Source organism: Eschscholzia californica, unplaced genomic scaffold, assembly GCF_041429995.1.
Source record: "Eschscholzia californica isolate CP2 unplaced genomic scaffold, dmEscCali1.0.p SCAF_5, whole genome shotgun sequence".
Classification (NCBI taxonomy): domain Eukaryota; kingdom Viridiplantae; phylum Streptophyta; class Magnoliopsida; order Ranunculales; family Papaveraceae; genus Eschscholzia; species Eschscholzia californica.
This window is the reverse complement of record NW_028238472.1, coordinates 30,065,992-30,093,127: the sequence shown is the minus strand read 5'-3', so window position 1 is coordinate 30,093,127 and position 27,136 is coordinate 30,065,992. Positions and strand designations below refer to the sequence as shown.

General features: G+C 40.9%; 33 non-coding genes and 20 pseudogenes across 33 annotated transcripts; all 53 read right to left on the bottom strand.

Annotated features, from left to right (window-relative positions):
* Positions 1–221: 221 nt before the first annotated feature.
* On the bottom strand, positions 222–340 carry LOC147538232 (5S ribosomal RNA). The gene has a single exon (XR_015226472.1). It is a non-coding gene; the product is annotated as a 5S ribosomal RNA (ribosomal RNA).
* A 391-nt stretch (positions 341–731) lies between these two features.
* On the bottom strand, positions 732–852 carry LOC147538231 (5S ribosomal RNA). Its single transcript, XR_015226651.1, has one exon. It is a non-coding gene; the product is annotated as a 5S ribosomal RNA (ribosomal RNA).
* Positions 853–1,243: 391 nt separating this feature from the next.
* LOC147538230 (5S ribosomal RNA) lies at positions 1,244–1,364 on the bottom strand. Its single transcript, XR_015226650.1, has one exon. It is a non-coding gene; the product is annotated as a 5S ribosomal RNA (ribosomal RNA).
* Positions 1,365–1,755: 391 nt separating this feature from the next.
* On the bottom strand, positions 1,756–1,876 carry LOC147538229 (5S ribosomal RNA). The gene has a single exon (XR_015226513.1). It is a non-coding gene; the product is annotated as a 5S ribosomal RNA (ribosomal RNA).
* Positions 1,877–2,269: 393 nt separating this feature from the next.
* On the bottom strand, positions 2,270–2,388 carry LOC147538228 (5S ribosomal RNA). The gene has a single exon (XR_015226471.1). It is a non-coding gene; the product is annotated as a 5S ribosomal RNA (ribosomal RNA).
* Positions 2,389–2,779: 391 nt separating this feature from the next.
* Positions 2,780–2,900, bottom strand: LOC147538227 (5S ribosomal RNA). The gene has a single exon (XR_015226649.1). It is a non-coding gene; the product is annotated as a 5S ribosomal RNA (ribosomal RNA).
* A 391-nt stretch (positions 2,901–3,291) lies between these two features.
* Positions 3,292–3,412, bottom strand: LOC147538226 (5S ribosomal RNA). Its single transcript, XR_015226512.1, has one exon. It is a non-coding gene; the product is annotated as a 5S ribosomal RNA (ribosomal RNA).
* A 393-nt stretch (positions 3,413–3,805) lies between these two features.
* On the bottom strand, positions 3,806–3,924 carry LOC147538225 (5S ribosomal RNA). The gene has a single exon (XR_015226470.1). It is a non-coding gene; the product is annotated as a 5S ribosomal RNA (ribosomal RNA).
* A 391-nt stretch (positions 3,925–4,315) lies between these two features.
* Positions 4,316–4,436, bottom strand: LOC147538224 (5S ribosomal RNA). Its single transcript, XR_015226648.1, has one exon. It is a non-coding gene; the product is annotated as a 5S ribosomal RNA (ribosomal RNA).
* A 391-nt stretch (positions 4,437–4,827) lies between these two features.
* Positions 4,828–4,946, bottom strand: LOC147538223 (5S ribosomal RNA). Its single transcript, XR_015226469.1, has one exon. It is a non-coding gene; the product is annotated as a 5S ribosomal RNA (ribosomal RNA).
* Positions 4,947–5,337: 391 nt separating this feature from the next.
* Positions 5,338–5,458, bottom strand: LOC147538222 (5S ribosomal RNA; annotated as a pseudogene).
* Positions 5,459–5,851: 393 nt separating this feature from the next.
* On the bottom strand, positions 5,852–5,970 carry LOC147538221 (5S ribosomal RNA). Its single transcript, XR_015226468.1, has one exon. It is a non-coding gene; the product is annotated as a 5S ribosomal RNA (ribosomal RNA).
* A 391-nt stretch (positions 5,971–6,361) lies between these two features.
* LOC147538220 (5S ribosomal RNA) lies at positions 6,362–6,482 on the bottom strand. The gene has a single exon (XR_015226647.1). It is a non-coding gene; the product is annotated as a 5S ribosomal RNA (ribosomal RNA).
* A 391-nt stretch (positions 6,483–6,873) lies between these two features.
* LOC147538219 (5S ribosomal RNA) lies at positions 6,874–6,992 on the bottom strand. Its single transcript, XR_015226871.1, has one exon. It is a non-coding gene; the product is annotated as a 5S ribosomal RNA (ribosomal RNA).
* Positions 6,993–7,383: 391 nt separating this feature from the next.
* LOC147538218 (5S ribosomal RNA) lies at positions 7,384–7,504 on the bottom strand (annotated as a pseudogene).
* A 392-nt stretch (positions 7,505–7,896) lies between these two features.
* Positions 7,897–8,008, bottom strand: LOC147538217 (5S ribosomal RNA; annotated as a pseudogene).
* A 392-nt stretch (positions 8,009–8,400) lies between these two features.
* Positions 8,401–8,519, bottom strand: LOC147538216 (5S ribosomal RNA). The gene has a single exon (XR_015226801.1). It is a non-coding gene; the product is annotated as a 5S ribosomal RNA (ribosomal RNA).
* Positions 8,520–8,911: 392 nt separating this feature from the next.
* Positions 8,912–9,030, bottom strand: LOC147538215 (5S ribosomal RNA). Its single transcript, XR_015226797.1, has one exon. It is a non-coding gene; the product is annotated as a 5S ribosomal RNA (ribosomal RNA).
* Positions 9,031–9,422: 392 nt separating this feature from the next.
* Positions 9,423–9,541, bottom strand: LOC147538214 (5S ribosomal RNA). Its single transcript, XR_015226789.1, has one exon. It is a non-coding gene; the product is annotated as a 5S ribosomal RNA (ribosomal RNA).
* A 392-nt stretch (positions 9,542–9,933) lies between these two features.
* On the bottom strand, positions 9,934–10,045 carry LOC147538213 (5S ribosomal RNA; annotated as a pseudogene).
* Positions 10,046–10,437: 392 nt separating this feature from the next.
* LOC147538212 (5S ribosomal RNA) lies at positions 10,438–10,549 on the bottom strand (annotated as a pseudogene).
* A 392-nt stretch (positions 10,550–10,941) lies between these two features.
* On the bottom strand, positions 10,942–11,053 carry LOC147538211 (5S ribosomal RNA; annotated as a pseudogene).
* A 392-nt stretch (positions 11,054–11,445) lies between these two features.
* On the bottom strand, positions 11,446–11,557 carry LOC147538210 (5S ribosomal RNA; annotated as a pseudogene).
* Positions 11,558–11,949: 392 nt separating this feature from the next.
* On the bottom strand, positions 11,950–12,061 carry LOC147538209 (5S ribosomal RNA; annotated as a pseudogene).
* A 392-nt stretch (positions 12,062–12,453) lies between these two features.
* LOC147538208 (5S ribosomal RNA) lies at positions 12,454–12,572 on the bottom strand. Its single transcript, XR_015226784.1, has one exon. It is a non-coding gene; the product is annotated as a 5S ribosomal RNA (ribosomal RNA).
* A 392-nt stretch (positions 12,573–12,964) lies between these two features.
* On the bottom strand, positions 12,965–13,076 carry LOC147538207 (5S ribosomal RNA; annotated as a pseudogene).
* Positions 13,077–13,468: 392 nt separating this feature from the next.
* LOC147538206 (5S ribosomal RNA) lies at positions 13,469–13,580 on the bottom strand (annotated as a pseudogene).
* A 392-nt stretch (positions 13,581–13,972) lies between these two features.
* LOC147538205 (5S ribosomal RNA) lies at positions 13,973–14,087 on the bottom strand. The gene has a single exon (XR_015226758.1). It is a non-coding gene; the product is annotated as a 5S ribosomal RNA (ribosomal RNA).
* Positions 14,088–14,479: 392 nt separating this feature from the next.
* LOC147538204 (5S ribosomal RNA) lies at positions 14,480–14,597 on the bottom strand. Its single transcript, XR_015226487.1, has one exon. It is a non-coding gene; the product is annotated as a 5S ribosomal RNA (ribosomal RNA).
* Positions 14,598–14,989: 392 nt separating this feature from the next.
* LOC147538203 (5S ribosomal RNA) lies at positions 14,990–15,101 on the bottom strand (annotated as a pseudogene).
* Positions 15,102–15,493: 392 nt separating this feature from the next.
* LOC147538202 (5S ribosomal RNA) lies at positions 15,494–15,605 on the bottom strand (annotated as a pseudogene).
* Positions 15,606–15,997: 392 nt separating this feature from the next.
* Positions 15,998–16,109, bottom strand: LOC147538201 (5S ribosomal RNA; annotated as a pseudogene).
* A 392-nt stretch (positions 16,110–16,501) lies between these two features.
* Positions 16,502–16,620, bottom strand: LOC147538200 (5S ribosomal RNA). The gene has a single exon (XR_015226783.1). It is a non-coding gene; the product is annotated as a 5S ribosomal RNA (ribosomal RNA).
* A 392-nt stretch (positions 16,621–17,012) lies between these two features.
* On the bottom strand, positions 17,013–17,131 carry LOC147538199 (5S ribosomal RNA). Its single transcript, XR_015226782.1, has one exon. It is a non-coding gene; the product is annotated as a 5S ribosomal RNA (ribosomal RNA).
* A 392-nt stretch (positions 17,132–17,523) lies between these two features.
* LOC147538198 (5S ribosomal RNA) lies at positions 17,524–17,642 on the bottom strand. The gene has a single exon (XR_015226780.1). It is a non-coding gene; the product is annotated as a 5S ribosomal RNA (ribosomal RNA).
* Positions 17,643–18,034: 392 nt separating this feature from the next.
* LOC147538197 (5S ribosomal RNA) lies at positions 18,035–18,153 on the bottom strand. The gene has a single exon (XR_015226778.1). It is a non-coding gene; the product is annotated as a 5S ribosomal RNA (ribosomal RNA).
* A 392-nt stretch (positions 18,154–18,545) lies between these two features.
* Positions 18,546–18,657, bottom strand: LOC147538196 (5S ribosomal RNA; annotated as a pseudogene).
* Positions 18,658–19,049: 392 nt separating this feature from the next.
* On the bottom strand, positions 19,050–19,168 carry LOC147538195 (5S ribosomal RNA). Its single transcript, XR_015226777.1, has one exon. It is a non-coding gene; the product is annotated as a 5S ribosomal RNA (ribosomal RNA).
* Positions 19,169–19,560: 392 nt separating this feature from the next.
* LOC147538194 (5S ribosomal RNA) lies at positions 19,561–19,672 on the bottom strand (annotated as a pseudogene).
* Positions 19,673–20,064: 392 nt separating this feature from the next.
* On the bottom strand, positions 20,065–20,183 carry LOC147538193 (5S ribosomal RNA). The gene has a single exon (XR_015226776.1). It is a non-coding gene; the product is annotated as a 5S ribosomal RNA (ribosomal RNA).
* Positions 20,184–20,575: 392 nt separating this feature from the next.
* LOC147538192 (5S ribosomal RNA) lies at positions 20,576–20,694 on the bottom strand. The gene has a single exon (XR_015226765.1). It is a non-coding gene; the product is annotated as a 5S ribosomal RNA (ribosomal RNA).
* Positions 20,695–21,086: 392 nt separating this feature from the next.
* Positions 21,087–21,205, bottom strand: LOC147538191 (5S ribosomal RNA). The gene has a single exon (XR_015226754.1). It is a non-coding gene; the product is annotated as a 5S ribosomal RNA (ribosomal RNA).
* Positions 21,206–21,597: 392 nt separating this feature from the next.
* On the bottom strand, positions 21,598–21,716 carry LOC147538190 (5S ribosomal RNA). Its single transcript, XR_015226743.1, has one exon. It is a non-coding gene; the product is annotated as a 5S ribosomal RNA (ribosomal RNA).
* Positions 21,717–22,108: 392 nt separating this feature from the next.
* Positions 22,109–22,220, bottom strand: LOC147538189 (5S ribosomal RNA; annotated as a pseudogene).
* Positions 22,221–22,612: 392 nt separating this feature from the next.
* On the bottom strand, positions 22,613–22,731 carry LOC147538188 (5S ribosomal RNA). Its single transcript, XR_015226732.1, has one exon. It is a non-coding gene; the product is annotated as a 5S ribosomal RNA (ribosomal RNA).
* A 392-nt stretch (positions 22,732–23,123) lies between these two features.
* On the bottom strand, positions 23,124–23,235 carry LOC147538187 (5S ribosomal RNA; annotated as a pseudogene).
* A 392-nt stretch (positions 23,236–23,627) lies between these two features.
* Positions 23,628–23,739, bottom strand: LOC147538186 (5S ribosomal RNA; annotated as a pseudogene).
* Positions 23,740–24,131: 392 nt separating this feature from the next.
* LOC147538185 (5S ribosomal RNA) lies at positions 24,132–24,250 on the bottom strand. Its single transcript, XR_015226721.1, has one exon. It is a non-coding gene; the product is annotated as a 5S ribosomal RNA (ribosomal RNA).
* A 392-nt stretch (positions 24,251–24,642) lies between these two features.
* Positions 24,643–24,754, bottom strand: LOC147538184 (5S ribosomal RNA; annotated as a pseudogene).
* A 392-nt stretch (positions 24,755–25,146) lies between these two features.
* Positions 25,147–25,265, bottom strand: LOC147538183 (5S ribosomal RNA). Its single transcript, XR_015226710.1, has one exon. It is a non-coding gene; the product is annotated as a 5S ribosomal RNA (ribosomal RNA).
* Positions 25,266–25,657: 392 nt separating this feature from the next.
* LOC147538182 (5S ribosomal RNA) lies at positions 25,658–25,776 on the bottom strand. The gene has a single exon (XR_015226699.1). It is a non-coding gene; the product is annotated as a 5S ribosomal RNA (ribosomal RNA).
* Positions 25,777–26,168: 392 nt separating this feature from the next.
* Positions 26,169–26,280, bottom strand: LOC147538181 (5S ribosomal RNA; annotated as a pseudogene).
* A 392-nt stretch (positions 26,281–26,672) lies between these two features.
* Positions 26,673–26,791, bottom strand: LOC147538180 (5S ribosomal RNA). The gene has a single exon (XR_015226686.1). It is a non-coding gene; the product is annotated as a 5S ribosomal RNA (ribosomal RNA).
* Positions 26,792–27,136: the final 345 nt, after the last annotated feature.

Genomic DNA, 27,136 nt, shown 5'->3' with positions numbered 1-27,136 from the left:
AGAATTTCCCTAAATTACCCATATTGAATTTAGAGTCCTTAAATAAATAATATAAGGGTCCGATATTTTCCTTGACTTTAACAAAATTCTGAAAAATGGACGGATGATGCGGAAAACAACATTTTTTAGGAAATCCGACGGTCCTAACCCGCCTTTGGCAGGTTATTTTCTTCCCCTTCTCTCCGACGAGACGATGAAAAAAAAAAATTAAGGAGCAAAAAGGGATGCAACACGAGGACTTCCCAGCAGGTCACCCATCCTAGTACTACTCTCGCCCAAGCACGCTTAACTTCGGAGTTCTGATGGGATCCGGTGGATTAGTGCTGGTATGATCGCATCCGTTAGTATTTCACACTGATTACTACTTGTTCTCATCGGCGGGCTCCTATTTCTCATTTTTACGCACTCTGTAGTGATACGATGTAAGAATAAACACTCCTTCTCCCTGGTTTGTTTGACCTTTTGGGAGATCCAAGTTATTAAGCATTTTCATTTATTGTTCGCTAACTAAAAGAATTTCCCTAAATTACCCATATTGAATTTAGAGTCCTTAAATAAATAATATAAGGGTCCGATATTTTCCTCGACTTTAACAAAATTCTGAAAAATGGACGGATGATGCGGAAAACAACATTTTTTAGGAAATCCGACGGTCCTAACCCGCCTTTGGCAGGTTATTTTCTTCCCCCTCTCTCCGACGAGACGATGAAAAAAAAATTAAGGAGCAAAAAGGGATGCAACACGAGGACTTCCCAGTAGGTCACCCCCATCCTAGTACTACTCTCGCCCAAGCACGCTTAACTTCGGAGTTCTGATGGGATCCGGTGGATTAGTGCTGGTATGATCGCATCCGTTAGTATTTCACACTGATTACTACTTGTTCTCATCGGCGGGCTCCTATTTCTCATTTTTACGCACTCTGTAGTGATACGATGTAAGAATAAACACTCCTTCTCCCCGGTTTGTTTGACCTTTTGGGAGATCCAAGTTATTAAGCATTTTCATTTATTGTTCGCTAACTAAAAGAATTTCCCTAAATTACCCATATTGAATTTAGAGTCCTTAAATAAAAAATATAAGGGTCCGATATTTTCCTCGACTTTAACAAAATTCTGAAAAATGGACGGATGATGCGGAAAACAACATTTTTTAGGAAATCCGACGGTCCTAACCCGCCTTTGGCAGGTTATTTTCTTCCCCCTCTCTCCGACGAGACGATGAAAAAAAAATTAAGGAGCAAAAAGGGATGCAACACGAGGACTTCCCAGTAGGTCACCCCCATCCTAGTACTACTCTCGCCCAAGCACGCTTAACTTCGGAGTTCTGATGGGATCCGGTGGATTAGTGCTGGTATGATCGCATCCGTTAGTATTTCACACTGATTACTACTTGTTCTCATCGGCGGGCTCCTATTTCTCATTTTTACGCACTCTGTAGTGATACGATGTAAGAATAAACACTCCTTCTCCCCGGTTTGTTTGACCTTTTGGGAGATCCAAGTTATTAAGCATTTTCATTTATTGTTCGCTAACTAAAAGAATTTCCCTAAATTACCCATATTGAATTTAGAGTCCTAAAATAAAAAATATAAGGGTCCGATATTTTCCTCGACTTTAACAAAATTCTGAAAAATGGACGGATGATGTGGAAAACAACATTTTTTAGGAAATCCGACGGTCCTAACCCGCCTTTGGCAGGTTATTTTCTTCCCCCTCTCTCCGACGAGACGATGAAAAAAAAATTAAGGAGCAAAAAGGGATGCAACACGAGGACTTCCCAGGAGGTCACCCCCATCCTAGTACTACTCTCGCCCAAGCACGCTTAACTTCGGAGTTCTGATGGGATCCGGTGGATTAGTGCTGGTATGATCGCATCCGTTAGTATTTCACACTGATTACTACTTGTTCTCATCGGCGGGCTCCTATTTCTCATTTTTACGCACTCTGTAGTGATACGATGTAAGAATAAACACTCCTTCTCCCCGGTTTGTTTGACCTTTTGGGAGATCCAAGTTATTAAGCATTTTCATTTATTGTTCGCTAACTAAAAGAATTTCCCTAAATTACCCATATTGAATTTAGAGTCCTTAAATAAATAATATAAGGGTCCGATATTTTCCTTGACTTTAACAAAATTCTGAAAAATGGACGGATGATGCGGAAAACAACATTTTTTAGGAAATCCGACGGTCCTAACCCGCCTTTGGCAGGTTATTTTCTTCCCCTTCTCTCCGACGAGACGATGAAAAAAAAAAATTAAGGAGCAAAAAGGGATGCAACACGAGGACTTCCCAGCAGGTCACCCATCCTAGTACTACTCTCGCCCAAGCACGCTTAACTTCGGAGTTCTGATGGGATCCGGTGGATTAGTGCTGGTATGATCGCATCCGTTAGTATTTCACACTGATTACTACTTGTTCTCATCGGCGGGCTCCTATTTCTCATTTTTACGCACTCTGTAGTGATACGATGTAAGAATAAACACTCCTTCTCCCCGGTTTGTTTGACCTTTTGGGAGATCCAAGTTATTAAGCATTTTCATTTATTGTTCGCTAACTAAAAGAATTTCCCTAAATTACCCATATTGAATTTAGAGTCCTTAAATAAATAATATAAGGGTCCGATATTTTCCTCGACTTTAACAAAATTCTGAAAAATGGACGGATGATGCGGAAAACAACATTTTTTAGGAAATCCGACGGTCCTAACCCGCCTTTGGCAGGTTATTTTCTTCCCCCTCTCTCCGACGAGACGATGAAAAAAAAATTAAGGAGCAAAAAGGGATGCAACACGAGGACTTCCCAGTAGGTCACCCCCATCCTAGTACTACTCTCGCCCAAGCACGCTTAACTTCGGAGTTCTGATGGGATCCGGTGGATTAGTGCTGGTATGATCGCATCCGTTAGTATTTCACACTGATTACTACTTGTTCTCATCGGCGGGCTCCTATTTCTCATTTTTACGCACTCTGTAGTGATACGATGTAAGAATAAACACTCCTTCTCCCCGGTTTGTTTGACCTTTTGGGAGATCCAAGTTATTAAGCATTTTCATTTATTGTTCGCTAACTAAAAGAATTTCCCTAAATTACCCATATTGAATTTAGAGTCCTAAAATAAAAAATATAAGGGTCCGATATTTTCCTCGACTTTAACAAAATTCTGAAAAATGGACGGATGATGTGGAAAACAACATTTTTTAGGAAATCCGACGGTCCTAACCCGCCTTTGGCAGGTTATTTTCTTCCCCCTCTCTCCGACGAGACGATGAAAAAAAAATTAAGGAGCAAAAAGGGATGCAACACGAGGACTTCCCAGGAGGTCACCCCCATCCTAGTACTACTCTCGCCCAAGCACGCTTAACTTCGGAGTTCTGATGGGATCCGGTGGATTAGTGCTGGTATGATCGCATCCGTTAGTATTTCACACTGATTACTACTTGTTCTCATCGGCGGGCTCCTATTTCTCATTTTTACGCACTCTGTAGTGATACGATGTAAGAATAAACACTCCTTCTCCCCGGTTTGTTTGACCTTTTGGGAGATCCAAGTTATTAAGCATTTTCATTTATTGTTCGCTAACTAAAAGAATTTCCCTAAATTACCCATATTGAATTTAGAGTCCTTAAATAAATAATATAAGGGTCCGATATTTTCCTTGACTTTAACAAAATTCTGAAAAATGGACGGATGATGCGGAAAACAACATTTTTTAGGAAATCCGACGGTCCTAACCCGCCTTTGGCAGGTTATTTTCTTCCCCTTCTCTCCGACGAGACGATGAAAAAAAAAAATTAAGGAGCAAAAAGGGATGCAACACGAGGACTTCCCAGCAGGTCACCCATCCTAGTACTACTCTCGCCCAAGCACGCTTAACTTCGGAGTTCTGATGGGATCCGGTGGATTAGTGCTGGTATGATCGCATCCGTTAGTATTTCACACTGATTACTACTTGTTCTCATCGGCGGGCTCCTATTTCTCATTTTTACGCACTCTGTAGTGATACGATGTAAGAATAAACACTCCTTCTCCCCGGTTTGTTTGACCTTTTGGGAGATCCAAGTTATTAAGCATTTTCATTTATTGTTCGCTAACTAAAAGAATTTCCCTAAATTACCCATATTGAATTTAGAGTCCTTAAATAAATAATATAAGGGTCCGATATTTTCCTCGACTTTAACAAAATTCTGAAAAATGGACGGATGATGCGGAAAACAACATTTTTTAGGAAATCCGACGGTCCTAACCCGCCTTTGGCAGGTTATTTTCTTCCCCCTCTCTCCGACGAGACGATGAAAAAAAAATTAAGGAGCAAAAAGGGATGCAACACGAGGACTTCCCAGTAGGTCACCCCCATCCTAGTACTACTCTCGCCCAAGCACGCTTAACTTCGGAGTTCTGATGGGATCCGGTGGATTAGTGCTGGTATGATCGCATCCGTTAGTATTTCACACTGATTACTACTTGTTCTCATCGGCGGGCTCCTATTTCTCATTTTTACGCACTCTGTAGTGATACGATGTAAGAATAAACACTCCTTCTCCCCGGTTTGTTTGACCTTTTGGGAGATCCAAGTTATTAAGCATTTTCATTTATTGTTCGCTAACTAAAAGAATTTCCCTAAATTACCCATATTGAATTTAGAGTCCTTAAATAAATAATATAAGGGTCCGATATTTTCCTTGACTTTAACAAAATTCTGAAAAATGGACGGATGATGCGGAAAACAACATTTTTTAGGAAATCCGACGGTCCTAACCCGCCTTTGGCAGGTTATTTTCTTCCCCTTCTCTCCGACGAGACGATGAAAAAAAAATTAAGGAGCAAAAAGGGATGCAACACGAGGACTTCCCAGCAGGTCACCCATCCTAGTACTACTCTCGCCCAAGCACGCTTAACTTCGGAGTTCTGATGGGATCCGGTGGATTAGTGCTGGTATGATCGCATCCGTTAGTATTTCACACTGATTACTACTTGTTCTCATCGGCGGGCACCTATTTCTCATTTTTACGCACTCTGTAGTGATACGATGTAAGAATAAACACTCCTTCTCCCCGGTTTGTTTGACCTTTTGGGAGATCCAAGTTATTAAGCATTTTCATTTATTGTTCGCTAACTAAAAGAATTTCCCTAAATTACCCATATTGAATTTAGAGTCCTTAAATAAATAATATAAGGGTCCGATATTTTCCTCGACTTTAACAAAATTCTGAAAAATGGACGGATGATGCGGAAAACAACATTTTTTAGGAAATCCGACGGTCCTAACCCGCCTTTGGCAGGTTATTTTCTTCCCCCTCTCTCCGACGAGACGATGAAAAAAAAATTAAGGAGCAAAAAGGGATGCAACACGAGGACTTCCCAGGAGGTCACCCCCATCCTAGTACTACTCTCGCCCAAGCACGCTTAACTTCGGAGTTCTGATGGGATCCGGTGGATTAGTGCTTGTATGATCGCATCCGTTAGTATTTCACACTGATTACTACTTGTTCTCATCGGCGGGCTCCTATTTCTCATTTTTACGCACTCCGCAGTGATACGATGTAAGAATAAACACTCCTTCTCCCCGGTTTGTTTGACCTTTTGGGAGATCCAAGTTATTAAGCATTTTCATTTATTGTTCGCTAACTAAAAGAATTTCCCTAAATTACCCATATTGAATTTAGAGTCCTTAAATAAATAATATAAGGGTCCGATATTTTCCTCGACTTTAACAAAATTCTGAAAAATGGACGGATGATGTGGAAAACAACATTTTTTAGGAAATCCGACGGTCCTAACCCGCCTTTGGCCGGTTATTTTCTTCCCCTTCTCTCCGACGAGACGATGAAAAAAAAAAATTAAGGAGCAAAAAGGGATGCAACACGAGGACTTCCCAGCAGGTCACCCATCCTAGTACTACTCTCGCCCAAGCACGCTTAACTTCGGAGTTCTGATGGGATCCGGTGGATTAGTGCTGGTATGATCGCATCCGTTAGTATTTCACACTGATTACTACTTGTTCTCATCGGCGGGCTCCTATTTCTCATTTTTACGCACTCTGTAGTGATACGATGTAAGAATAAACACTCCTTCTCCCCGGTTTGTTTGACCTTTTGGGAGATCCAAGTTATTAAGCATTTTCATTTATTGTTCGCTAACTAAAAGAATTTCCCTAAATTACCCATATTGAATTTAGAGTCCTTAAATAAATAATATAAGGGTCCGATATTTTCCTCGACTTTAACAAAATTCTGAAAAATGGACGGATGATGCGGAAAACAACATTTTTTAGGAAATCCGACGGTCCTAACCCGCCTTTGGCAGGTTATTTTCTTCCCCCTCTCTCCGACGAGACGATGAAAAAAAAATTAAGGAGCAAAAAGGGATGCAACACGAGGACTTCCCAGTAGGTCACCCCCATCCTAGTACTACTCTCGCCCAAGCACGCTTAACTTCGGAGTTCTGATGGGATCCGGTGGATTAGTGCTGGTATGATCGCATCCGTTAGTATTTCACACTGATTACTACTTGTTCTCATCGGCGGGCTCCTATTTCTCATTTTTACGCACTCTGTAGTGATACGATGTAAGAATAAACACTCCTTCTCCCCGGTTTGTTTGACCTTTTGGGAGATCCAAGTTATTAAGCATTTTCATTTATTGTTCGCTAACTAAAAGAATTTCCCTAAATTACCCATATTGAATTTAGAGTCCTTAAATAAATAATATAAGGGTCCGATATTTTCCTTGACTTTAACAAAATTCTGAAAAATGGACGGATGATGCGGAAAACAACATTTTTTAGGAAATCCGACGGTCCTAACCCGCCTTTGGCAGGTTATTTTCTTCCCCTTCTCTCCGACGAGACGATGAAAAAAAAATTAAGGAGCAAAAAGGGATGCAACACGAGGACTTCCCAGCAGGTCACCCATCCTAGTACTACTCTCGCCCAAGCACGCTTAACTTCGGAGTTCTGATGGGATCCGGTGGATTAGTGCTGGTATGATCGCATCCGTTAGTATTTCACACTGATTACTACTTGTTCTCATCGGCGGGCACCTATTTCTCATTTTTACGCACTCTGTAGTGATACGATGTAAGAATAAACACTCCTTCTCCCCGGTTTGTTTGACCTTTTGGGAGATCCAAGTTATTAAGCATTTTCATTTATTGTTCGCTAACTAAAAGAATTTCCCTAAATTACCCATATTGAATTTAGAGTCCTTAAATAAATAATATAAGGGTCCGATATTTTCCTCGACTTTAACAAAATTCTGAAAAATGGACGGATGATGCGGAAAACAACATTTTTTAGGAAATCCGACGGTCCTAACCCGCCTTTGGCAGGTTATTTTCTTCCCCCTCTCTCCGACGAGACGATGAAAAAAAAATTAAGGAGCAAAAAGGGATGCAACACGAGGACTTCCCAGGAGGTCACCCCCATCCTAGTACTACTCTCGCCCAAGCACGCTTAACTTCGGAGTTCTGATGGGATCCGGTGGATTAGTGCTTGTATGATCGCATCCGTTAGTATTTCACACTGATTACTACTTGTTCTCATCGGCGGGCTCCTATTTCTCATTTTTACGCACTCTGTAGTGATACGATGTAAGAATAAACACTCCTTCTCCCCGGTTTGTTTGACCTTTTGGGAGATCCAAGTTATTAAGCATTTTCATTTATTGTTCGCTAACTAAAAGAATTTCCCTAAATTACCCATATTGAATTTAGAGTCCTTAAATAAATAATATAAGGGTCCGATATTTTCCTCGACTTTAACAAAATTCTGAAAAATGGACGGATGATGCGGAAAACAACATTTTTTAGGAAATCCGACGGTCCTAACCCGCCTTTGGCAGGTTATTTTCTTCCCCCTCTCTCCGACGAGACGATGAAAAAAAAAATTAAGGAGCAAAAAGGGATGCAACACGAGGACTAGGTCACCCATCCTAGTACTACTCTCGCCCAAGCACGCTTAACTTCGGAGTTCTGATGGGATCCGGTGGATTAGTGCTGGTATGATCGCATCCGTTAGTATTTCACACTGATTACTACTTGTTCTCATCGGCGGGCTCCTATTTCTCATTTTTACGCACTCTGTAGTGATACGATGTAAGAATAAACACTCCTTCTCCCCGGTTTGTTTGACCTTTTGGGAGATCCAAGTTATTAAGCATTTTCATTTATTGTTCGCTAACTAAAAGAATTTCCCTAAATTACCCATATTGAATTTAGAGTCCTTAAATAAATAATATAAGGGTCCGATATTTTCCTCGACTTTAACAAAATTCTGAAAAATGGACGGATGATGCGGAAAACAACATTTTTTAGGAAATCCGACGGTCCTAACCCGCCTTTGGCAGGTTATTTTCTTCCCCCTCTCTCCGACGAGACGATGAAAAAAAAAATTAAGGAGCAAAAAGGGATGCAACACGAGGACTTCCCAGGAGGTCACCCATCCTAGTACTACTCTCGCCCAAGCACGCTTAACTTCGGAGTTCTGATGGGATCCGGTGGATTAGTGCTGGTATGATCGCATCCGTTAGTATTTCACACTGATTACTACTTGTTCTCATCGGCGGGCTCCTATTTCTCATTTTTACGCACTCTGTAGTGATACGATGTAAGAATAAACACTCCTTCTCCCCGGTTTGTTTGACCTTTTGGGAGATCCAAGTTATTAAGCATTTTCATTTATTGTTCGCTAACTAAAAGAATTTCCCTAAATTACCCATATTGAATTTAGAGTCCTTAAATAAATAATATAAGGGTCCGATATTTTCCTCGACTTTAACAAAATTCTGAAAAATGGACGGATGATGCGGAAAACAACATTTTTTAGGAAATCCGACGGTCCTAACCCGCCTTTGGCAGGTTATTTTCTTCCCCCTCTCTCCGACGAGACGATGAAAAAAAAAATTAAGGAGCAAAAAGGGATGCAACACGAGGACTTCCCAGGAGGTCACCCATCCTAGTACTACTCTCGCCCAAGCACGCTTAACTTCGGAGTTCTGATGGGATCCGGTGGATTAGTGCTGGTATGATCGCATCCGTTAGTATTTCACACTGATTACTACTTGTTCTCATCGGCGGGCTCCTATTTCTCATTTTTACGCACTCTGTAGTGATACGATGTAAGAATAAACACTCCTTCTCCCCGGTTTGTTTGACCTTTTGGGAGATCCAAGTTATTAAGCATTTTCATTTATTGTTCGCTAACTAAAAGAATTTCCCTAAATTACCCATATTGAATTTAGAGTCCTTAAATAAATAATATAAGGGTCCGATATTTTCCTCGACTTTAACAAAATTCTGAAAAATGGACGGATGATGCGGAAAACAACATTTTTTAGGAAATCCGACGGTCCTAACCCGCCTTTGGCAGGTTATTTTCTTCCCCCTCTCTCCGACGAGACGATGAAAAAAAAAATTAAGGAGCAAAAAGGGATGCAACACGAGGACTTCCCAGGAGGTCACCCATCCTAGTACTACTCTCGCCCAAGCACGCTTAACTTCGGAGTTCTGATGGGATCCGGTGGATTAGTGCTGGTATGATCGCATCCGTTAGTATTTCACACTGATTACTACTTGTTCTCATCGGCGGGCTCCTATTTCTCATTTTTACGCACTCTGTAGTGATACGATGTAAGAATAAACACTCCTTCTCCCCGGTTTGTTTGACCTTTTGGGAGATCCAAGTTATTAAGCATTTTCATTTATTGTTCGCTAACTAAAAGAATTTCCCTAAATTACCCATATTGAATTTAGAGTCCTTAAATAAATAATATAAGGGTCCGATATTTTCCTCGACTTTAACAAAATTCTGAAAAATGGACGGATGATGCGGAAAACAACATTTTTTAGGAAATCCGACGGTCCTAACCCGCCTTTGGCAGGTTATTTTCTTCCCCCTCTCTCCGACGAGACGATGAAAAAAAAAATTAAGGAGCAAAAAGGGATGCAACACGAGGACTAGGTCACCCATCCTAGTACTACTCTCGCCCAAGCACGCTTAACTTCGGAGTTCTGATGGGATCCGGTGGATTAGTGCTGGTATGATCGCATCCGTTAGTATTTCACACTGATTACTACTTGTTCTCATCGGCGGGCTCCTATTTCTCATTTTTACGCACTCTGTAGTGATACGATGTAAGAATAAACACTCCTTCTCCCCGGTTTGTTTGACCTTTTGGGAGATCCAAGTTATTAAGCATTTTCATTTATTGTTCGCTAACTAAAAGAATTTCCCTAAATTACCCATATTGAATTTAGAGTCCTTAAATAAATAATATAAGGGTCCGATATTTTCCTCGACTTTAACAAAATTCTGAAAAATGGACGGATGATGCGGAAAACAACATTTTTTAGGAAATCCGACGGTCCTAACCCGCCTTTGGCAGGTTATTTTCTTCCCCCTCTCTCCGACGAGACGATGAAAAAAAAAATTAAGGAGCAAAAAGGGATGCAACACGAGGACTAGGTCACCCATCCTAGTACTACTCTCGCCCAAGCACGCTTAACTTCGGAGTTCTGATGGGATCCGGTGGATTAGTGCTGGTATGATCGCATCCGTTAGTATTTCACACTGATTACTACTTGTTCTCATCGGCGGGCTCCTATTTCTCATTTTTACGCACTCTGTAGTGATACGATGTAAGAATAAACACTCCTTCTCCCCGGTTTGTTTGACCTTTTGGGAGATCCAAGTTATTAAGCATTTTCATTTATTGTTCGCTAACTAAAAGAATTTCCCTAAATTACCCATATTGAATTTAGAGTCCTTAAATAAATAATATAAGGGTCCGATATTTTCCTCGACTTTAACAAAATTCTGAAAAATGGACGGATGATGCGGAAAACAACATTTTTTAGGAAATCCGACGGTCCTAACCCGCCTTTGGCAGGTTATTTTCTTCCCCCTCTCTCCGACGAGACGATGAAAAAAAAAATTAAGGAGCAAAAAGGGATGCAACACGAGGACTAGGTCACCCATCCTAGTACTACTCTCGCCCAAGCACGCTTAACTTCGGAGTTCTGATGGGATCCGGTGGATTAGTGCTGGTATGATCGCATCCGTTAGTATTTCACACTGATTACTACTTGTTCTCATCGGCGGGCTCCTATTTCTCATTTTTACGCACTCTGTAGTGATACGATGTAAGAATAAACACTCCTTCTCCCCGGTTTGTTTGACCTTTTGGGAGATCCAAGTTATTAAGCATTTTCATTTATTGTTCGCTAACTAAAAGAATTTCCCTAAATTACCCATATTGAATTTAGAGTCCTTAAATAAATAATATAAGGGTCCGATATTTTCCTCGACTTTAACAAAATTCTGAAAAATGGACGGATGATGCGGAAAACAACATTTTTTAGGAAATCCGACGGTCCTAACCCGCCTTTGGCAGGTTATTTTCTTCCCCCTCTCTCCGACGAGACGATGAAAAAAAAAATTAAGGAGCAAAAAGGGATGCAACACGAGGACTAGGTCACCCATCCTAGTACTACTCTCGCCCAAGCACGCTTAACTTCGGAGTTCTGATGGGATCCGGTGGATTAGTGCTGGTATGATCGCATCCGTTAGTATTTCACACTGATTACTACTTGTTCTCATCGGCGGGCTCCTATTTCTCATTTTTACGCACTCTGTAGTGATACGATGTAAGAATAAACACTCCTTCTCCCCGGTTTGTTTGACCTTTTGGGAGATCCAAGTTATTAAGCATTTTCATTTATTGTTCGCTAACTAAAAGAATTTCCCTAAATTACCCATATTGAATTTAGAGTCCTTAAATAAATAATATAAGGGTCCGATATTTTCCTCGACTTTAACAAAATTCTGAAAAATGGACGGATGATGCGGAAAACAACATTTTTTAGGAAATCCGACGGTCCTAACCCGCCTTTGGCAGGTTATTTTCTTCCCCCTCTCTCCGACGAGACGATGAAAAAAAAAATTAAGGAGCAAAAAGGGATGCAACACGAGGACTAGGTCACCCATCCTAGTACTACTCTCGCCCAAGCACGCTTAACTTCGGAGTTCTGATGGGATCCGGTGGATTAGTGCTGGTATGATCGCATCCGTTAGTATTTCACACTGATTACTACTTGTTCTCATCGGCGGGCTCCTATTTCTCATTTTTACGCACTCTGTAGTGATACGATGTAAGAATAAACACTCCTTCTCCCCGGTTTGTTTGACCTTTTGGGAGATCCAAGTTATTAAGCATTTTCATTTATTGTTCGCTAACTAAAAGAATTTCCCTAAATTACCCATATTGAATTTAGAGTCCTTAAATAAATAATATAAGGGTCCGATATTTTCCTCGACTTTAACAAAATTCTGAAAAATGGACGGATGATGCGGAAAACAACATTTTTTAGGAAATCCGACGGTCCTAACCCGCCTTTGGCAGGTTATTTTCTTCCCCCTCTCTCCGACGAGACGATGAAAAAAAAAATTAAGGAGCAAAAAGGGATGCAACACGAGGACTTCCCAGGAGGTCACCCATCCTAGTACTACTCTCGCCCAAGCACGCTTAACTTCGGAGTTCTGATGGGATCCGGTGGATTAGTGCTGGTATGATCGCATCCGTTAGTATTTCACACTGATTACTACTTGTTCTCATCGGCGGGCTCCTATTTCTCATTTTTACGCACTCTGTAGTGATACGATGTAAGAATAAACACTCCTTCTCCCCGGTTTGTTTGACCTTTTGGGAGATCCAAGTTATTAAGCATTTTCATTTATTGTTCGCTAACTAAAAGAATTTCCCTAAATTACCCATATTGAATTTAGAGTCCTTAAATAAATAATATAAGGGTCCGATATTTTCCTCGACTTTAACAAAATTCTGAAAAATGGACGGATGATGCGGAAAACAACATTTTTTAGGAAATCCGACGGTCCTAACCCGCCTTTGGCAGGTTATTTTCTTCCCCCTCTCTCCGACGAGACGATGAAAAAAAAAATTAAGGAGCAAAAAGGGATGCAACACGAGGACTAGGTCACCCATCCTAGTACTACTCTCGCCCAAGCACGCTTAACTTCGGAGTTCTGATGGGATCCGGTGGATTAGTGCTGGTATGATCGCATCCGTTAGTATTTCACACTGATTACTACTTGTTCTCATCGGCGGGCTCCTATTTCTCATTTTTACGCACTCTGTAGTGATACGATGTAAGAATAAACACTCCTTCTCCCCGGTTTGTTTGACCTTTTGGGAGATCCAAGTTATTAAGCATTTTCATTTATTGTTCGCTAACTAAAAGAATTTCCCTAAATTACCCATATTGAATTTAGAGTCCTTAAATAAATAATATAAGGGTCCGATATTTTCCTCGACTTTAACAAAATTCTGAAAAATGGACGGATGATGCGGAAAACAACATTTTTTAGGAAATCCGACGGTCCTAACCCGCCTTTGGCAGGTTATTTTCTTCCCCCTCTCTCCGACGAGACGATGAAAAAAAAAATTAAGGAGCAAAAAGGGATGCAACACGAGGACTAGGTCACCCATCCTAGTACTACTCTCGCCCAAGCACGCTTAACTTCGGAGTTCTGATGGGATCCGGTGGATTAGTGCTGGTATGATCGCATCCGTTAGTATTTCACACTGATTACTACTTGTTCTCATCGGCGGGCTCCTATTTCTCATTTTTACGCACTCTGTAGTGATACGATGTAAGAATAAACACTCCTTCTCCCCGGTTTGTTTGACCTTTTGGGAGATCCAAGTTATTAAGCATTTTCATTTATTGTTCGCTAACTAAAAGAATTTCCCTAAATTACCCATATTGAATTTAGAGTCCTTAAATAAATAATATAAGGGTCCGATATTTTCCTCGACTTTAACAAAATTCTGAAAAATGGACGGATGATGCGGAAAACAACATTTTTTAGGAAATCCGACGGTCCTAACCCGCCTTTGGCAGGTTATTTTCTTCCCCCTCTCTCCGACGAGACGATGAAAAAAAAAATTAAGGAGCAAAAAGGGATGCAACACGAGGACTCAGAGGTCACCCATCCTAGTACTACTCTCGCCCAAGCACGCTTAACTTCGGAGTTCTGATGGGATCCGGTGGATTAGTGCTGGTATGATCGCATCCGTTAGTATTTCACACTGATTACTACTTGTTCTCATCGGCGGGCTCCTATTTCTCATTTTTACGCACTCTGTAGTGATACGATGTAAGAATAAACACTCCTTCTCCCCGGTTTGTTTGACCTTTTGGGAGATCCAAGTTATTAAGCATTTTCATTTATTGTTCGCTAACTAAAAGAATTTCCCTAAATTACCCATATTGAATTTAGAGTCCTTAAATAAATAATATAAGGGTCCGATATTTTCCTCGACTTTAACAAAATTCTGAAAAATGGACGGATGATGCGGAAAACAACATTTTTTAGGAAATCCGACGGTCCTAACCCGCCTTTGGCAGGTTATTTTCTTCCCCCTCTCTCCGACGAGACGATGAAAAAAAAAATTAAGGAGCAAAAAGGGATGCAACACGAGGACTTCCAGGAGGTCACCCATCCTAGTACTACTCTCGCCCAAGCACGCTTAACTTCGGAGTTCTGATGGGATCCGGTGGATTAGTGCTGGTATGATCGCATCCGTTAGTATTTCACACTGATTACTACTTGTTCTCATCGGCGGGCTCCTATTTCTCATTTTTACGCACTCTGTAGTGATACGATGTAAGAATAAACACTCCTTCTCCCCGGTTTGTTTGACCTTTTGGGAGATCCAAGTTATTAAGCATTTTCATTTATTGTTCGCTAACTAAAAGAATTTCCCTAAATTACCCATATTGAATTTAGAGTCCTTAAATAAATAATATAAGGGTCCGATATTTTCCTCGACTTTAACAAAATTCTGAAAAATGGACGGATGATGCGGAAAACAACATTTTTTAGGAAATCCGACGGTCCTAACCCGCCTTTGGCAGGTTATTTTCTTCCCCCTCTCTCCGACGAGACGATGAAAAAAAAAATTAAGGAGCAAAAAGGGATGCAACACGAGGACTAGGTCACCCATCCTAGTACTACTCTCGCCCAAGCACGCTTAACTTCGGAGTTCTGATGGGATCCGGTGGATTAGTGCTGGTATGATCGCATCCGTTAGTATTTCACACTGATTACTACTTGTTCTCATCGGCGGGCTCCTATTTCTCATTTTTACGCACTCTGTAGTGATACGATGTAAGAATAAACACTCCTTCTCCCCGGTTTGTTTGACCTTTTGGGAGATCCAAGTTATTAAGCATTTTCATTTATTGTTCGCTAACTAAAAGAATTTCCCTAAATTACCCATATTGAATTTAGAGTCCTTAAATAAATAATATAAGGGTCCGATATTTTCCTCGACTTTAACAAAATTCTGAAAAATGGACGGATGATGCGGAAAACAACATTTTTTAGGAAATCCGACGGTCCTAACCCGCCTTTGGCAGGTTATTTTCTTCCCCCTCTCTCCGACGAGACGATGAAAAAAAAAATTAAGGAGCAAAAAGGGATGCAACACGAGGACTAGGTCACCCATCCTAGTACTACTCTCGCCCAAGCACGCTTAACTTCGGAGTTCTGATGGGATCCGGTGGATTAGTGCTGGTATGATCGCATCCGTTAGTATTTCACACTGATTACTACTTGTTCTCATCGGCGGGCTCCTATTTCTCATTTTTACGCACTCTGTAGTGATACGATGTAAGAATAAACACTCCTTCTCCCCGGTTTGTTTGACCTTTTGGGAGATCCAAGTTATTAAGCATTTTCATTTATTGTTCGCTAACTAAAAGAATTTCCCTAAATTACCCATATTGAATTTAGAGTCCTTAAATAAATAATATAAGGGTCCGATATTTTCCTCGACTTTAACAAAATTCTGAAAAATGGACGGATGATGCGGAAAACAACATTTTTTAGGAAATCCGACGGTCCTAACCCGCCTTTGGCAGGTTATTTTCTTCCCCCTCTCTCCGACGAGACGATGAAAAAAAAAATTAAGGAGCAAAAAGGGATGCAACACGAGGACTAGGTCACCCATCCTAGTACTACTCTCGCCCAAGCACGCTTAACTTCGGAGTTCTGATGGGATCCGGTGGATTAGTGCTGGTATGATCGCATCCGTTAGTATTTCACACTGATTACTACTTGTTCTCATCGGCGGGCTCCTATTTCTCATTTTTACGCACTCTGTAGTGATACGATGTAAGAATAAACACTCCTTCTCCCCGGTTTGTTTGACCTTTTGGGAGATCCAAGTTATTAAGCATTTTCATTTATTGTTCGCTAACTAAAAGAATTTCCCTAAATTACCCATATTGAATTTAGAGTCCTTAAATAAATAATATAAGGGTCCGATATTTTCCTCGACTTTAACAAAATTCTGAAAAATGGACGGATGATGCGGAAAACAACATTTTTTAGGAAATCCGACGGTCCTAACCCGCCTTTGGCAGGTTATTTTCTTCCCCCTCTCTCCGACGAGACGATGAAAAAAAAAATTAAGGAGCAAAAAGGGATGCAACACGAGGACTTCCCAGGAGGTCACCCATCCTAGTACTACTCTCGCCCAAGCACGCTTAACTTCGGAGTTCTGATGGGATCCGGTGGATTAGTGCTGGTATGATCGCATCCGTTAGTATTTCACACTGATTACTACTTGTTCTCATCGGCGGGCTCCTATTTCTCATTTTTACGCACTCTGTAGTGATACGATGTAAGAATAAACACTCCTTCTCCCCGGTTTGTTTGACCTTTTGGGAGATCCAAGTTATTAAGCATTTTCATTTATTGTTCGCTAACTAAAAGAATTTCCCTAAATTACCCATATTGAATTTAGAGTCCTTAAATAAATAATATAAGGGTCCGATATTTTCCTCGACTTTAACAAAATTCTGAAAAATGGACGGATGATGCGGAAAACAACATTTTTTAGGAAATCCGACGGTCCTAACCCGCCTTTGGCAGGTTATTTTCTTCCCCCTCTCTCCGACGAGACGATGAAAAAAAAAATTAAGGAGCAAAAAGGGATGCAACACGAGGACTTCCCAGGAGGTCACCCATCCTAGTACTACTCTCGCCCAAGCACGCTTAACTTCGGAGTTCTGATGGGATCCGGTGGATTAGTGCTGGTATGATCGCATCCGTTAGTATTTCACACTGATTACTACTTGTTCTCATCGGCGGGCTCCTATTTCTCATTTTTACGCACTCTGTAGTGATACGATGTAAGAATAAACACTCCTTCTCCCCGGTTTGTTTGACCTTTTGGGAGATCCAAGTTATTAAGCATTTTCATTTATTGTTCGCTAACTAAAAGAATTTCCCTAAATTACCCATATTGAATTTAGAGTCCTTAAATAAATAATATAAGGGTCCGATATTTTCCTCGACTTTAACAAAATTCTGAAAAATGGACGGATGATGCGGAAAACAACATTTTTTAGGAAATCCGACGGTCCTAACCCGCCTTTGGCAGGTTATTTTCTTCCCCCTCTCTCCGACGAGACGATGAAAAAAAAAATTAAGGAGCAAAAAGGGATGCAACACGAGGACTTCCCAGGAGGTCACCCATCCTAGTACTACTCTCGCCCAAGCACGCTTAACTTCGGAGTTCTGATGGGATCCGGTGGATTAGTGCTGGTATGATCGCATCCGTTAGTATTTCACACTGATTACTACTTGTTCTCATCGGCGGGCTCCTATTTCTCATTTTTACGCACTCTGTAGTGATACGATGTAAGAATAAACACTCCTTCTCCCCGGTTTGTTTGACCTTTTGGGAGATCCAAGTTATTAAGCATTTTCATTTATTGTTCGCTAACTAAAAGAATTTCCCTAAATTACCCATATTGAATTTAGAGTCCTTAAATAAATAATATAAGGGTCCGATATTTTCCTCGACTTTAACAAAATTCTGAAAAATGGACGGATGATGCGGAAAACAACATTTTTTAGGAAATCCGACGGTCCTAACCCGCCTTTGGCAGGTTATTTTCTTCCCCCTCTCTCCGACGAGACGATGAAAAAAAAAATTAAGGAGCAAAAAGGGATGCAACACGAGGACTTCCCAGGAGGTCACCCATCCTAGTACTACTCTCGCCCAAGCACGCTTAACTTCGGAGTTCTGATGGGATCCGGTGGATTAGTGCTGGTATGATCGCATCCGTTAGTATTTCACACTGATTACTACTTGTTCTCATCGGCGGGCTCCTATTTCTCATTTTTACGCACTCTGTAGTGATACGATGTAAGAATAAACACTCCTTCTCCCCGGTTTGTTTGACCTTTTGGGAGATCCAAGTTATTAAGCATTTTCATTTATTGTTCGCTAACTAAAAGAATTTCCCTAAATTACCCATATTGAATTTAGAGTCCTTAAATAAATAATATAAGGGTCCGATATTTTCCTCGACTTTAACAAAATTCTGAAAAATGGACGGATGATGCGGAAAACAACATTTTTTAGGAAATCCGACGGTCCTAACCCGCCTTTGGCAGGTTATTTTCTTCCCCCTCTCTCCGACGAGACGATGAAAAAAAAAATTAAGGAGCAAAAAGGGATGCAACACGAGGACTAGGTCACCCATCCTAGTACTACTCTCGCCCAAGCACGCTTAACTTCGGAGTTCTGATGGGATCCGGTGGATTAGTGCTGGTATGATCGCATCCGTTAGTATTTCACACTGATTACTACTTGTTCTCATCGGCGGGCTCCTATTTCTCATTTTTACGCACTCTGTAGTGATACGATGTAAGAATAAACACTCCTTCTCCCCGGTTTGTTTGACCTTTTGGGAGATCCAAGTTATTAAGCATTTTCATTTATTGTTCGCTAACTAAAAGAATTTCCCTAAATTACCCATATTGAATTTAGAGTCCTTAAATAAATAATATAAGGGTCCGATATTTTCCTCGACTTTAACAAAATTCTGAAAAATGGACGGATGATGCGGAAAACAACATTTTTTAGGAAATCCGACGGTCCTAACCCGCCTTTGGCAGGTTATTTTCTTCCCCCTCTCTCCGACGAGACGATGAAAAAAAAAATTAAGGAGCAAAAAGGGATGCAACACGAGGACTTCCCAGGAGGTCACCCATCCTAGTACTACTCTCGCCCAAGCACGCTTAACTTCGGAGTTCTGATGGGATCCGGTGGATTAGTGCTGGTATGATCGCATCCGTTAGTATTTCACACTGATTACTACTTGTTCTCATCGGCGGGCTCCTATTTCTCATTTTTACGCACTCTGTAGTGATACGATGTAAGAATAAACACTCCTTCTCCCCGGTTTGTTTGACCTTTTGGGAGATCCAAGTTATTAAGCATTTTCATTTATTGTTCGCTAACTAAAAGAATTTCCCTAAATTACCCATATTGAATTTAGAGTCCTTAAATAAATAATATAAGGGTCCGATATTTTCCTCGACTTTAACAAAATTCTGAAAAATGGACGGATGATGCGGAAAACAACATTTTTTAGGAAATCCGACGGTCCTAACCCGCCTTTGGCAGGTTATTTTCTTCCCCCTCTCTCCGACGAGACGATGAAAAAAAAAATTAAGGAGCAAAAAGGGATGCAACACGAGGACTAGGTCACCCATCCTAGTACTACTCTCGCCCAAGCACGCTTAACTTCGGAGTTCTGATGGGATCCGGTGGATTAGTGCTGGTATGATCGCATCCGTTAGTATTTCACACTGATTACTACTTGTTCTCATCGGCGGGCTCCTATTTCTCATTTTTACGCACTCTGTAGTGATACGATGTAAGAATAAACACTCCTTCTCCCCGGTTTGTTTGACCTTTTGGGAGATCCAAGTTATTAAGCATTTTCATTTATTGTTCGCTAACTAAAAGAATTTCCCTAAATTACCCATATTGAATTTAGAGTCCTTAAATAAATAATATAAGGGTCCGATATTTTCCTCGACTTTAACAAAATTCTGAAAAATGGACGGATGATGCGGAAAACAACATTTTTTAGGAAATCCGACGGTCCTAACCCGCCTTTGGCAGGTTATTTTCTTCCCCCTCTCTCCGACGAGACGATGAAAAAAAAAATTAAGGAGCAAAAAGGGATGCAACACGAGGACTTCCCAGGAGGTCACCCATCCTAGTACTACTCTCGCCCAAGCACGCTTAACTTCGGAGTTCTGATGGGATCCGGTGGATTAGTGCTGGTATGATCGCATCCGTTAGTATTTCACACTGATTACTACTTGTTCTCATCGGCGGGCTCCTATTTCTCATTTTTACGCACTCTGTAGTGATACGATGTAAGAATAAACACTCCTTCTCCCCGGTTTGTTTGACCTTTTGGGAGATCCAAGTTATTAAGCATTTTCATTTATTGTTCGCTAACTAAAAGAATTTCCCTAAATTACCCATATTGAATTTAGAGTCCTTAAATAAATAATATAAGGGTCCGATATTTTCCTCGACTTTAACAAAATTCTGAAAAATGGACGGATGATGCGGAAAACAACATTTTTTAGGAAATCCGACGGTCCTAACCCGCCTTTGGCAGGTTATTTTCTTCCCCCTCTCTCCGACGAGACGATGAAAAAAAAAATTAAGGAGCAAAAAGGGATGCAACACGAGGACTTCCCAGGAGGTCACCCATCCTAGTACTACTCTCGCCCAAGCACGCTTAACTTCGGAGTTCTGATGGGATCCGGTGGATTAGTGCTGGTATGATCGCATCCGTTAGTATTTCACACTGATTACTACTTGTTCTCATCGGCGGGCTCCTATTTCTCATTTTTACGCACTCTGTAGTGATACGATGTAAGAATAAACACTCCTTCTCCCCGGTTTGTTTGACCTTTTGGGAGATCCAAGTTATTAAGCATTTTCATTTATTGTTCGCTAACTAAAAGAATTTCCCTAAATTACCCATATTGAATTTAGAGTCCTTAAATAAATAATATAAGGGTCCGATATTTTCCTCGACTTTAACAAAATTCTGAAAAATGGACGGATGATGCGGAAAACAACATTTTTTAGGAAATCCGACGGTCCTAACCCGCCTTTGGCAGGTTATTTTCTTCCCCCTCTCTCCGACGAGACGATGAAAAAAAAAATTAAGGAGCAAAAAGGGATGCAACACGAGGACTTCCCAGGAGGTCACCCATCCTAGTACTACTCTCGCCCAAGCACGCTTAACTTCGGAGTTCTGATGGGATCCGGTGGATTAGTGCTGGTATGATCGCATCCGTTAGTATTTCACACTGATTACTACTTGTTCTCATCGGCGGGCTCCTATTTCTCATTTTTACGCACTCTGTAGTGATACGATGTAAGAATAAACACTCCTTCTCCCCGGTTTGTTTGACCTTTTGGGAGATCCAAGTTATTAAGCATTTTCATTTATTGTTCGCTAACTAAAAGAATTTCCCTAAATTACCCATATTGAATTTAGAGTCCTTAAATAAATAATATAAGGGTCCGATATTTTCCTCGACTTTAACAAAATTCTGAAAAATGGACGGATGATGCGGAAAACAACATTTTTTAGGAAATCCGACGGTCCTAACCCGCCTTTGGCAGGTTATTTTCTTCCCCCTCTCTCCGACGAGACGATGAAAAAAAAAATTAAGGAGCAAAAAGGGATGCAACACGAGGACTTCCCAGGAGGTCACCCATCCTAGTACTACTCTCGCCCAAGCACGCTTAACTTCGGAGTTCTGATGGGATCCGGTGGATTAGTGCTGGTATGATCGCATCCGTTAGTATTTCACACTGATTACTACTTGTTCTCATCGGCGGGCTCCTATTTCTCATTTTTACGCACTCTGTAGTGATACGATGTAAGAATAAACACTCCTTCTCCCCGGTTTGTTTGACCTTTTGGGAGATCCAAGTTATTAAGCATTTTCATTTATTGTTCGCTAACTAAAAGAATTTCCCTAAATTACCCATATTGAATTTAGAGTCCTTAAATAAATAATATAAGGGTCCGATATTTTCCTCGACTTTAACAAAATTCTGAAAAATGGACGGATGATGCGGAAAACAACATTTTTTAGGAAATCCGACGGTCCTAACCCGCCTTTGGCAGGTTATTTTCTTCCCCCTCTCTCCGACGAGACGATGAAAAAAAAAATTAAGGAGCAAAAAGGGATGCAACACGAGGACTAGGTCACCCATCCTAGTACTACTCTCGCCCAAGCACGCTTAACTTCGGAGTTCTGATGGGATCCGGTGGATTAGTGCTGGTATGATCGCATCCGTTAGTATTTCACACTGATTACTACTTGTTCTCATCGGCGGGCTCCTATTTCTCATTTTTACGCACTCTGTAGTGATACGATGTAAGAATAAACACTCCTTCTCCCCGGTTTGTTTGACCTTTTGGGAGATCCAAGTTATTAAGCATTTTCATTTATTGTTCGCTAACTAAAAGAATTTCCCTAAATTACCCATATTGAATTTAGAGTCCTTAAATAAATAATATAAGGGTCCGATATTTTCCTCGACTTTAACAAAATTCTGAAAAATGGACGGATGATGCGGAAAACAACATTTTTTAGGAAATCCGACGGTCCTAACCCGCCTTTGGCAGGTTATTTTCTTCCCCCTCTCTCCGACGAGACGATGAAAAAAAAAATTAAGGAGCAAAAAGGGATGCAACACGAGGACTTCCCAGGAGGTCACCCATCCTAGTACTACTCTCGCCCAAGCACGCTTAACTTCGGAGTTCTGATGGGATCCGGTGGATTAGTGCTGGTATGATCGCATCCGTTAGTATTTCACACTGATTACTACTTGTTCTCATCGGCGGGCTCCTATTTCTCATTTTTACGCACTCTGTAGTGATACGATGTAAGAATAAACACTCCTTCTCCCCGGTTTGTTTGACCTTTTGGGAGATCCAAGTTATTAAGCATTTTCATTTATTGTTCGCTAACTAAAAGAATTTCCCTAAATTACCCATATTGAATTTAGAGTCCTTAAATAAATAATATAAGGGTCCGATATTTTCCTCGACTTTAACAAAATTCTGAAAAATGGACGGATGATGCGGAAAACAACATTTTTTAGGAAATCCGACGGTCCTAACCCGCCTTTGGCAGGTTATTTTCTTCCCCCTCTCTCCGACGAGACGATGAAAAAAAAAATTAAGGAGCAAAAAGGGATGCAACACGAGGACTAGGTCACCCATCCTAGTACTACTCTCGCCCAAGCACGCTTAACTTCGGAGTTCTGATGGGATCCGGTGGATTAGTGCTGGTATGATCGCATCCGTTAGTATTTCACACTGATTACTACTTGTTCTCATCGGCGGGCTCCTATTTCTCATTTTTACGCACTCTGTAGTGATACGATGTAAGAATAAACACTCCTTCTCCCCGGTTTGTTTGACCTTTTGGGAGATCCAAGTTATTAAGCATTTTCATTTATTGTTCGCTAACTAAAAGAATTTCCCTAAATTACCCATATTGAATTTAGAGTCCTTAAATAAATAATATAAGGGTCCGATATTTTCCTCGACTTTAACAAAATTCTGAAAAATGGACGGATGATGCGGAAAACAACATTTTTTAGGAAATCCGACGGTCCTAACCCGCCTTTGGCAGGTTATTTTCTTCCCCCTCTCTCCGACGAGACGATGAAAAAAAAAATTAAGGAGCAAAAAGGGATGCAACACGAGGACTAGGTCACCCATCCTAGTACTACTCTCGCCCAAGCACGCTTAACTTCGGAGTTCTGATGGGATCCGGTGGATTAGTGCTGGTATGATCGCATCCGTTAGTATTTCACACTGATTACTACTTGTTCTCATCGGCGGGCTCCTATTTCTCATTTTTACGCACTCTGTAGTGATACGATGTAAGAATAAACACTCCTTCTCCCCGGTTTGTTTGACCTTTTGGGAGATCCAAGTTATTAAGCATTTTCATTTATTGTTCGCTAACTAAAAGAATTTCCCTAAATTACCCATATTGAATTTAGAGTCCTTAAATAAATAATATAAGGGTCCGATATTTTCCTCGACTTTAACAAAATTCTGAAAAATGGACGGATGATGCGGAAAACAACATTTTTTAGGAAATCCGACGGTCCTAACCCGCCTTTGGCTGGTTATTTTCTTCCCCCTCTCTCCGACGAGACGATGAAAAAAAAAATTAAGGAGCAAAAAGGGATGCAACACGAGGACTTCCCAGGAGGTCACCCATCCTAGTACTACTCTCGCCCAAGCACGCTTAACTTCGGAGTTCTGATGGGATCCGGTGGATTAGTGCTGGTATGATCGCATCCGTTAGTATTTCACACTGATTACTACTTGTTCTCATCGGCGGGCTCCTATTTCTCATTTTTACGCACTCTGTAGTGATACGATGTAAGAATAAACACTCCTTCTCCCCGGTTTGTTTGACCTTTTGGGAGATCCAAGTTATTAAGCATTTTCATTTATTGTTCGCTAACTAAAAGAATTTCCCTAAATTACCCATATTGAATTTAGAGTCCTTAAATAAATAATATAAGGGTCCGATATTTTCCTCGACTTTAACAAAATTCTGAAAAATGGACGGATGATGCGGAAAACAACATTTTTTAGGAAATCCGACGGTCCTAACCCGCCTTTGGCAGGTTATTTTCTTCCCCCTCTCTCCGACGAGACGATGAAAAAAAAAATTAAGGAGCAAAAAGGGATGCAACACGAGGACTAGGTCACCCATCCTAGTACTACTCTCGCCCAAGCACGCTTAACTTCGGAGTTCTGATGGGATCCGGTGGATTAGTGCTGGTATGATCGCATCCGTTAGTATTTCACACTGATTACTACTTGTTCTCATCGGCGGGCTCCTATTTCTCATTTTTACGCACTCTGTAGTGATACGATGTAAGAATAAACACTCCTTCTCCCCGGTTTGTTTGACCTTTTGGGAGATCCAAGTTATTAAGCATTTTCATTTATTGTTCGCTAACTAAAAGAATTTCCCTAAATTACCCATATTGAATTTAGAGTCCTTAAATAAATAATATAAGGGTCCGATATTTTCCTCGACTTTAACAAAATTCTGAAAAATGGACGGATGATGCGGAAAACAACATTTTTTAGGAAATCCGACGGTCCTAACCCGCCTTTGGCTGGTTATTTTCTTCCCCCTCTCTCCGACGAGACGATGAAAAAAAAAATTAAGGAGCAAAAAGGGATGCAACACGAGGACTTCCCAGGAGGTCACCCATCCTAGTACTACTCTCGCCCAAGCACGCTTAACTTCGGAGTTCTGATGGGATCCGGTGGATTAGTGCTGGTATGATCGCATCCGTTAGTATTTCACACTGATTACTACTTGTTCTCATCGGCGGGCTCCTATTTCTCATTTTTACGCACTCTGTAGTGATACGATGTAAGAATAAACACTCCTTCTCCCCGGTTTGTTTGACCTTTTGGGAGATCCAAGTTATTAAGCATTTTCATTTATTGTTCGCTAACTAAAAGAATTTCCCTAAATTACCCATATTGAATTTAGAGTCCTTAAATAAATAATATAAGGGTCCGATATTTTCCTCGACTTTAACAAAATTCTGAAAAATGGACGGATGATGCGGAAAACAACATTTTTTAGGAAATCCGACGGTCCTAACCCGCCTTTGGCAGGTTATTTTCTTCCCCCTCTCTCCGACGAGACGATGAAAAAAAAAATTAAGGAGCAAAAAGGGATGCAACACGAGGACTTCCCAGGAGGTCACCCATCCTAGTACTACTCTCGCCCAAGCACGCTTAACTTCGGAGTTCTGATGGGATCCGGTGGATTAGTGCTGGTATGATCGCATCCGTTAGTATTTCACACTGATTACTACTTGTTCTCATCGGCGGGCTCCTATTTCTCATTTTTACGCACTCTGTAGTGATACGATGTAAGAATAAACACTCCTTCTCCCCGGTTTGTTTGACCTTTTGGGAGATCCAAGTTATTAAGCATTTTCATTTATTGTTCGCTAACTAAAAGAATTTCCCTAAATTACCCATATTGAATTTAGAGTCCTTAAATAAATAATATAAGGGTCCGATATTTTCCTCGACTTTAACAAAATTCTGAAAAATGGACGGATGATGCGGAAAACAACATTTTTTAGGAAATCCGACGGTCCTAACCCGCCTTTGGCAGGTTATTTTCTTCCCCCTCTCTCCGACGAGACGATGAAAAAAAAAATTAAGGAGCAAAAAGGGATGCAACACGAGGACTAGGTCACCCATCCTAGTACTACTCTCGCCCAAGCACGCTTAACTTCGGAGTTCTGATGGGATCCGGTGGATTAGTGCTGGTATGATCGCATCCGTTAGTATTTCACACTGATTACTACTTGTTCTCATCGGCGGGCTCCTATTTCTCATTTTTACGCACTCTGTAGTGATACGATGTAAGAATAAACACTCCTTCTCCCCGGTTTGTTTGACCTTTTGGGAGATCCAAGTTATTAAGCATTTTCATTTATTGTTCGCTAACTAAAAGAATTTCCCTAAATTACCCATATTGAATTTAGAGTCCTTAAATAAATAATATAAGGGTCCGATATTTTCCTCGACTTTAACAAAATTCTGAAAAATGGACGGATGATGCGGAAAACAACATTTTTTAGGAAATCCGACGGTCCTAACCCGCCTTTGGCTGGTTATTTTCTTCCCCCTCTCTCCGACGAGACGATGAAAAAAAAAATTAAGGAGCAAAAAGGGATGCAACACGAGGACTTCCCAGGAGGTCACCCATCCTAGTACTACTCTCGCCCAAGCACGCTTAACTTCGGAGTTCTGATGGGATCCGGTGGATTAGTGCTGGTATGATCGCATCCGTTAGTATTTCACACTGATTACTACTTGTTCTCATCGGCGGGCTCCTATTTCTCATTTTTACGCACTCTGTAGTGATACGATGTAAGAATAAACACTCCTTCTCCCCGGTTTGTTTGACCTTTTGGGAGATCCAAGTTATTAAGCATTTTCATTTATTGTTCGCTAACTAAAAGAATTTCCCTAAATTACCCATATTGAATTTAGAGTCCTTAAATAAATAATATAAGGGTCCGATATTTTCCTCGACTTTAACAAAATTCTGAAAAATGGACGGATGATGCGGAAAACAACATTTTTTAGGAAATCCGACGGTCCTAACCCGCCTTTGGCAGGTTATTTTCTTC